Source organism: Rana temporaria, chromosome 2 (genome assembly GCF_905171775.1).
Source record: "Rana temporaria chromosome 2, aRanTem1.1, whole genome shotgun sequence".
In the NCBI taxonomy this organism is placed as follows: Eukaryota; Metazoa; Chordata; class Amphibia; order Anura; family Ranidae; genus Rana; species Rana temporaria.
Genome location: NC_053490.1, coordinates 312258804 through 312267272, shown reverse-complemented (window position 1 = coordinate 312267272; position 8469 = coordinate 312258804).

The following is an 8469-nucleotide window of genomic DNA, read 5'->3' as shown; positions in this document are numbered from 1 at the left end:
GTAATTTTCTTTACAAACACTCCCCACTACTCATCTACTTAGCACAGCAGAAGCTGTTTTCTAGTCTACAGAAGATAGATGTGAAGGCACATTGTTTGTGATTTAAGTTCAGTACACTGCACAGAAAGGTACAAGCACATGCCATTTTTCTGTATTAGCAAAAAAATGTACTACAGTACCTGCCGCCGAGAATGTGTTTTTAGCACGACGGCACCGCGCTGATTCTCGGCGACAGGGTGCCGACATCTCGCACTCGCTGGAATAGTGAAAGCACATTCCAGCAAGCGCGTCATAGAGGCGACGGGAGATCCGACTTGGATTCCCGCCAATTCTACACGTGTGCGGCGTTTGGTATGAATCCTGAGGGGGAAGTCCCCGCCGGATTTTAAATAAAAATTCGGCATGGGTTCCCCCCTCAGGAGCATACCGGGCCCTTAGGTCTGGTATGGGTTGTAAGGAGACCCCCCCTACGCCGAAAAAAATGACGTAGGGGGTCCCCCTACAATCCATACCAGACCCGTATCCAAAGCACGCTACCCGGCCGGCCAGGAAAGGAGTGGGGACGAGCGAGCGCCCCCCCTTCCTGAGCCGTACCAGGCTGCATGCCCTCAACATGGGGGGGGGTTGGGTGCTCTGGGGCATGGGGCGCACTGCGACCCCCCCACCCCAGAGCACCCTGTCCCCATGTTGATGAGGACAGGGCCCCTTCCCGACAACCCTGCCCGTTGGTTGTCGGGGTATGCGGGCGGGAGGCTTATCGGAATCTGGGAGCCCCCTTTAATAAGAGAAGAAGAAGACGTCACAGCACGGAAGAAGAAGAAGACGTCACAGCACGGAAGAAGACGTTCAGCTCTGAAGGAGAAGGCACCGGACAGCGAGAGGAAGAACCGGGGTGCACTGAGTCAAGAGCGGAGAGCGGCGAACATAGAAGAAGACCCCCGGAGAGTGGAGAAGACCCCCCGGATAGCAGAGAAGACCCCCCCGGATAGCGGAAGAAGCCCCCCCCCCTGAGAAGCACACCACCCCCTGCCGAAGACGTCGGAGGAAACCCGCCGGGGGGTGGGCGCTTTTATAAAAGCGACCCCCCCCCGGCGGTGGAAGAGAACCAGACGGCGGTGAAGAAGAGCGGCCCCCACCCGAAGACGTCAAAGAAGAAGCACCCCCTGCAGAAAGAGCTAAAGAAGACAGGGGGTGCCTCCGGAGCAGACTAATAAATTATTTTAAAAACCCTTGTGTTGTGTTTATTAACTTTAAAATTTTTCCTCCAGGTGAATGGGTAGGGGTACCCCATATCCATTCACTTAGGGTGGGGGGCCGGTATCTGGGGGCCCCCTTATTAAAGGGGGCTCCCAGATTCCGATAAGCCTCCCGCCCGCATACCCCGACAACCAACGGCCAGGGTTGTCGGGAAGGAGCCCTGTCCTCATCAACATGGGGACAGGGTGCTCTGGGGTGGGGGGCCGCAGTGCGCCCCCCTGCCCCAGAGCAACCAACCCCCCCTCATGTTGAGGGCATGCAGCCTGGTACGGCTCAGGAGGGGGCCGCTCGCTCGTCCCCACTCCTTTCCTGGCCGGCCGGCCGGGTAGCGTGCTTTGGATACGGGTCTGGTATGGATTGTAGGGGGACCCCCTACGCCGTTTTTTCGGCGTAGGGGGGGTCTCCTTACAACCCATACCAGACCTAAGGGCCCGGTATGCTCCTGAGGGGGGAACCCATGCCGGATTTTTATTTAAAATCCGGCGGGGACTTCCCTCTCAGGATTCATACCAAACGCTGCACACATGTAGAATTGGCGGGAATCCAAGTCGGATCTCTCGTCGCTTCTATGACGGCTTTGTCTCCATCGCGGCAAGCCAGCTCGGCGCTGGCTCCCACGATGGGGCTCGTAGGTGGTCAATCTCGCCGAGAAAGGGAGCGAGATTGACACAATATCGCGGTCACCTACTGTATGTCTGAAAACCAAACGAATGCAGTCACCAATATAGGAACTGGTAAACTACAATAAAATAAAATGCTGTCCTTGGGTTTAGTTTTATACTTTAAAAAAAAATTGTGATAAACATTTTGCCTAAGAAAGCACACCGTGGTATACAAGGTGCATTTACTAAACAAAAGAGCAGTATGCATGTTTTAGCACCACAACATGATTTTGCAAGCAGCATGCAATATCAAATAGTGTATATATTCTTGCGATGGTCAAAGCATGCAGGTATGCCCATGCATACTGTGATACTGCAACAAAATAATATGGTAAAATAATATGGTGACTTTCACTGTGTTTTTACAGCCATCTTCAGCCATCTTTAGTAATACCGGTGCACATTTCATTTTGTATTGCTTTCACATCAAAAGTTAATGCGACATTAAAGAAAATGTAGTTTCAGATCTGCATACCCCTAGAGCAGGGGGTCTCCAAACTTTCTAAACAAAAGGGCAGTTTACTGTCAATTGAACTTTAGGGGGGCCAGACTGTGGCCAGTGGAAGAAGAAAATGTCCTGGCATCAGTGGTAATAGTACTACATTGTTGGTATCAATGGGGGTAATAGTGTCTTATTGTTGGTGTCAGTGGGAGGAATTCAAATAATAATAAGCTCATGAGCTGCTAAATAACAAAAAAATACAGTGTTCAAGAATGAGCTTGGAACTGCTGCAAACCACCCCTCAAAAGTGAACTCAATCACTTTTAAAACCAAAGTAACAAAAAATATTTGGTAGTGTGCTGTCCTCTTAACTAGCTCTAATCTATTCTATATTGCTAAAACTTAGTCACCTTATTGCAATAAATCATACATTTTTGTGATAAATACATAAATGCAATACAAAATTCATTAACAATTATTGGTGCTCCCAAATAATGATTTTTGTTTTAAATTTGTGAGTGCCCGTATGTGATAATATGCTCCAATAAGTCCACACTTCAAATTATGTAGCAAGAAAAGGTGAATCTCCCAAGTTTGCCTTTAATCACCAGTCGCCTCCAGGTGAAGTGCTCGCTACAGATTTTGCAAAAGTAGTTCCTGCACTACTTTTGCTGATTTAAGGTGTGATTTCAATAGACATCTGTGTATTAAGCCACACAGATGTCTATCAATTAGCACCTGAAATCGCGCTGAACTTGCTACATTGAAATTGCGCTACTTCAAGTGAAGAAGCACAATTTTAAAGTAGCATCAATGTGAACCAGGGGTAAAAGTCAGATTACCCAGATAAAAAGGCTAGCCTTGTTGATCCACCATGTAGTTCATAGTGTCACCTCCATACCACGTTAGTCCACTTTAAACCTCAAGTTCGGCTCAAACAAGCTAGAAAAATCCATTCATTGCGGAGTATGTTTAGTATAAACTGATTTATAAAAAAATATATAGTGCACTCATATGTAAACAGTTTTGGACTCAACATAAACACAAATGTAGAGAATCAGCAGTATTCCTCCTCTGCATGAACTTCTGTGTTTCAAAGACACTCGGAAGTGATATCATGGGCTTCTCCCGATGCGTTGCATCACTGGTCATGTGACTTCTTCAGGGTGAGAGTGGGAGGAATAGTGCCCCATCATTGGTGTCAGTGAGAGGAATAGTGCCCCATTGTTGATATCAGTTTTAGGAATAGTGCCCCATTGTTGGGATCAATGAAAGGAATAGTGCCCCATCATTGGTATCAGTGGGAAGGATAGGGCCCCATCATTGTTTCAGAGGGAGGAATAGTGCCCCATCTATGGTGTCAGCGAGAGGAATAATGCCCCATTGTTGGTATCAATGGTAGGACTGGTGTGCCATACTTGGTGTCAGTGAGAGGACTAGTGCCCCATTGTCAGTGTCAGTGGCAGGAACTATGCCCCACTGTTGCTGACAGTGGAGGGAATAATGCCCCAAGGGCAAGAAAAAACAAGCTTGGAGACCACTGCCCTGGAGAAATTAGGTCATATTTTGGATTGTCAGGAATGTAAGGGGCTATAAGATCTTCCCCTTTCCATTGCCCCTCTCTCTCCCCCACACACCAATCTCACACTCGTCTCACCCTATTCCTTACGTTTCTTCCACCTTTGCACCTTACTTTCCCTTCTATTTCTTTTTTTCAACTCTATTCTTCATCTGCACTACAGAAATGTAATTCAGGCTACAGTAGATATCGACTACTTGCTTATTGTAAGAACCAATATTAGTTCAGGTATATATGACATTGAATATTAATCATACACTATAATTAAATTAAATGATGAACATCACGAACATGAGAAGCATGTAAAACCAAACAGCTTAGTTAATGTGAATAGTGCCAAAAAGTTCAAATATAACACAATCCAAATGAGGTCCCAGAAGTCCCAGAAGAGGGAAGATGTGGGACCGTAATAGGTAAAGAAGTCAAATAACAGCTTAGTTGATGTGAATGGTGCCAAATAGTTCAAATATAACACAATCCAAATGGAGTCCCAGAAGTCCCAGAAGAGGGAAGATGTGGGACCACAATGAGGTAAAAACGTCAAATAACACAAATAAAGTCTTAAAGTGCACTGTGGACGATAATAGAGGCCCAATGGGGTGCCAACAAGTTCAAATAAAACACAATCCAAATGGAGTCCCATAAGTCCCAGAAGAGGGAAGATGTGGGACCGTAATGAGGTAAAAACGTCAAATAACACAAATTAAATCTTAAAGTGCACTGTGAACAATAATAGAGGCCCAAGGGGGTATCCCGTGGTTGAAGAGCAGACTTCGGTGCGCACACCTCTAGTGGTATAAAAGGCTCACCTCCAGGCCATAGCACGGACAGCCTAAAATCAATTAACACACTGTATGTTCACAGGCTCAGCAGGGTAGAGGTGACATCAAAATATGGAGGCCTCTAGCAGCGGGCATATCTCCTACGAACAGCGAGTTTGTGCGATCCGTCTTGATAGGTGTACTTCCTCTATCTTTCGTTACCACCTAGGCATCCACTGGGTATTGGGTGCTCGGAGGGGTATATAAACAAAAGACAAAAGGAAGGCAATGGTGCAGCTCCGCATAAAAAGGTTTAATAAAAGAAAAGTTAAAAACTCACATTTACAATGGTGAGATTTTTCCAAACAAAACGAGCGCCGTGCTCGTGTTCCTCCTGTTAGGATGTGTGGGGTCTGGTACTTCCTGTCCCTACGCATGGCGTCATGTCACATGACTTCATCAGGATTCAGTTTTACTGAATCATCCCTGACATGGTGCTTAACTCTAGCACATTACAGCTACAAATGGCATAAACTTTAATTAAAAGGTAAATTTCTCTAAAAAGGAAAACTATTTAATATCACTGATATTTGTGGGATAGAAATGGATAGTTTGCTTATATATTTCATATTATTAAAAGTTTAATAGAGGCATTTGTCTCTAACATGAAAAGATAAAGAGTTAATTCTGCTTCTCCATGTGCTTTTCGTATTCCTGTTTGTCATGGAAATTTTTGATAGGCTCTCTGGGGTTCCCAGGTTTGTTGGTATCTAGCATTATTTTGTTTGGCATAGTTATTTTTGTCAGTGTTTGTGAACAGTAACTTGCCAGTTCAACCTTTTAAATAAAAAATAATAAATTATATATTAATGTTAGAAATTTTCATAGTTTGACATTTACTAAGTAAGACCAGGTGAGATAATAACATGAAGTCTATACTAGTCCATGTATTTCAAATAGATAATAGACCATATAGATAATAAATAATACTAAATAATAAATAAAATAATAGACCATGTATATAAAATAATCTTTTTTTTTAGGATAGCTCTTGTTCTTCCTCATTATAGACCTTTCTGTTTGTTTCAAGGTAGTCTAGAACAAATCCTTTAATTTATCTAGCAGAAAAAAGAAATGTACTGTATAGCTAAAATACTAGTAAGAGGTGAAACGTCACTTATGTTAGATTTAAATATAATTACTAAAAATCGTATATAATCTTTAATGTGTTATTGTCATTTTTAAAGTTGTTTACAATATTTTTGTTTAATGCAGCTTTTAATAACTAATAAATGTTGATCCTGGTAATATTGTCCTTGCTCACTGTTTACTGTTGTGTGCTCCCCAGCTGACACATATTCAGTAGGTATAGTTGTTGTCAGTATTAGAAAGTGAGTGCTGAGTAGGGTTTAGCCGAGCCTACTTAAGTTTGGTTCAATGCAAGGTTTGACAAATATGTCATATAAATCCCACTCCTACTGAAGTCAATGAGCGACAAATCTTAAAAATTGAGAATGGCCATTTTCAGTGTACAGCCTACACATATACAGGAAGGGGCTGATTTACTAAAACTTCAGAGTGTAAAATTTGGTGCAGCTACGCATAATAGCCATCAGCTTCTAACTTCAGCTTGTTCAATTAAACTTTGGCAAAAAAAATGGAAGCTGATGGTATTCTATGCAGGGCTGCACCAGATTTTGCAGTCTCCAGTTTTAGTAAATCAACCCTGAAGTGTAAAGGAAGGCTGAAGGGGGGAAAAAAAGAGAAAACAGTACTTTATGAAATGTTAATTATTATGCAAAATGCTTTAACAAACAGTATACCACCAGTTGGAGTTTAGATCTACTTTAAAGAACTATTTCACTTTTAAAGAAAAGCAGTTATCCTTCCTGTTTAGGCTTCCTGGAAAAAATTAGGCCAACTTTCCCGACTACAAATACCTACTTACCTTAATCTCACCTCTACAGTCTCTTAATCCCTGTACACACATCAGTTTGTCTGATGAAAACAGAGCGATGGACTGTTTTCATCGGACAAGCCGATCGTGTGTGCGCCCCATCGGTTTGTTTTCCATCTGTGAAAAAAAATAGAACATGTTTTAAAATGTTCCTATGGATAAAAAACTGATAGAAAAAAGAAACGATCATCTGTTTGGAATTCCATCGGAGAAAAATCCATGCATGCTCAGGATCAAGTCGACACATGCTTGGAAGCATTGAACTTTGCTTTTTCTCAGCACGTTGTAGTGTTTTACGTCACCGCGTTGGACACAGTCGGATTTTTGACTGATGGTGTGTAGGCAAGACTGATGAAAGTCAGCTTCATCGGATATCCGACGAAAAAATCCATCGGATTAGATTCCATCAGATATCCGATCGTGTGTACAGGGCATTACAGTCACTTACTGTAAGTTGGAATCTCTTTTATCGCCAAATGAGCATGCCCAGTCACTCCTAATAGATATCTATGGGCCTGCCAACCGATATAGGAGATACTAGCTTTACCTAATGACTCATATTAATCATTGGGAAGTGCCAGTGGTAAAAAAAATTGGCTGCTGGGGCTGAAGACTGCAAGAGATAGGGATAGTGAGAATGAGGTAACTATATATTTAGGAAGAGGGATGGTAGTTTACCATAATATTTGTAACATTCTAAATTAATAAATATGAAACAGTCCGTAGTTTTTCTGTAGAGGTATGCCCCAGTGGAAGTCTAAGTAGACGAAACCGGTCAGGTACATATATTGGCCCTATATATTGGAAGATACTGCGCAGGTCTGATATGTGAGATAGTGATGACACTATAAAAATAATGTGGAAAATAATGAAAAAAAAAATATATATATATATATATAAAAATAAAATAATAAAAAAATAAAAATAAAAAAGGCTGCTGCAGCTTATATGTCAGATACACACATAAATACGATATAAAAAGAAAAAGCTGCGCTGCAAGTTAAATCAACATAAATAATCAATTATATTAAAGGCACACAAAATCCCAGTGCATAAAACTGAAAAAAAGATTGTGCAAAAGTCCATATAGGATGTATCACAGAAGATTGCAGGAAGTGACAGAAAGTTCTCCGAATGGGTGAGGCTAGATATCCAGGCAAAATCTTGTGAATCAGATGACAAATCCTCCACCACTTATGTACCAACTGCTTACCAGAGCAAGAAATAAATCAGGCATGTATAACATAGGTCAATAAGGGTCCTGGATAAACTGCCACTCTCTCTCCTGTATCACCAATCTTCTATGTCAGACCAACTTTCTCCATAGATGTAACCCAGAGGAGAAAAACACTGACATGGTGTGATATCGTTTTAAAAATATTTAATGTAAAAAGGTATTGCACTCACATGTATATCGGTTAAAAAGTGCGATCAATAGTATTTAGCCGGACGGCTCTGCTGTCTGCTCGTCCTTCCGGGTAGACAGCGTGGATCGTGGTGACGTCAGCACGTCGCTCCTCCCTACGCCGTTTCGTCACACAGATGACTTCTTCCAAGAAGTCATCTGTGTGACGAAATATACCATTATCAATATATCATTTAGTGACAACTTTGTGTAAAAAAATAATTAATTAATGTTCTCGAAACTTGTGGCAAAATATAAAATATTCCATGGACTCAACATGCCTCTCAGCAAATAGCTTGAAGTGTATTCTTTCCAAAATGGGGTCATTTGGGGGGGTTGTGTGCTATGTTTACATTTCATGGCCGCCGAAACTGTGATAGGTAGTAAGGAAGTGAAATCACCATGT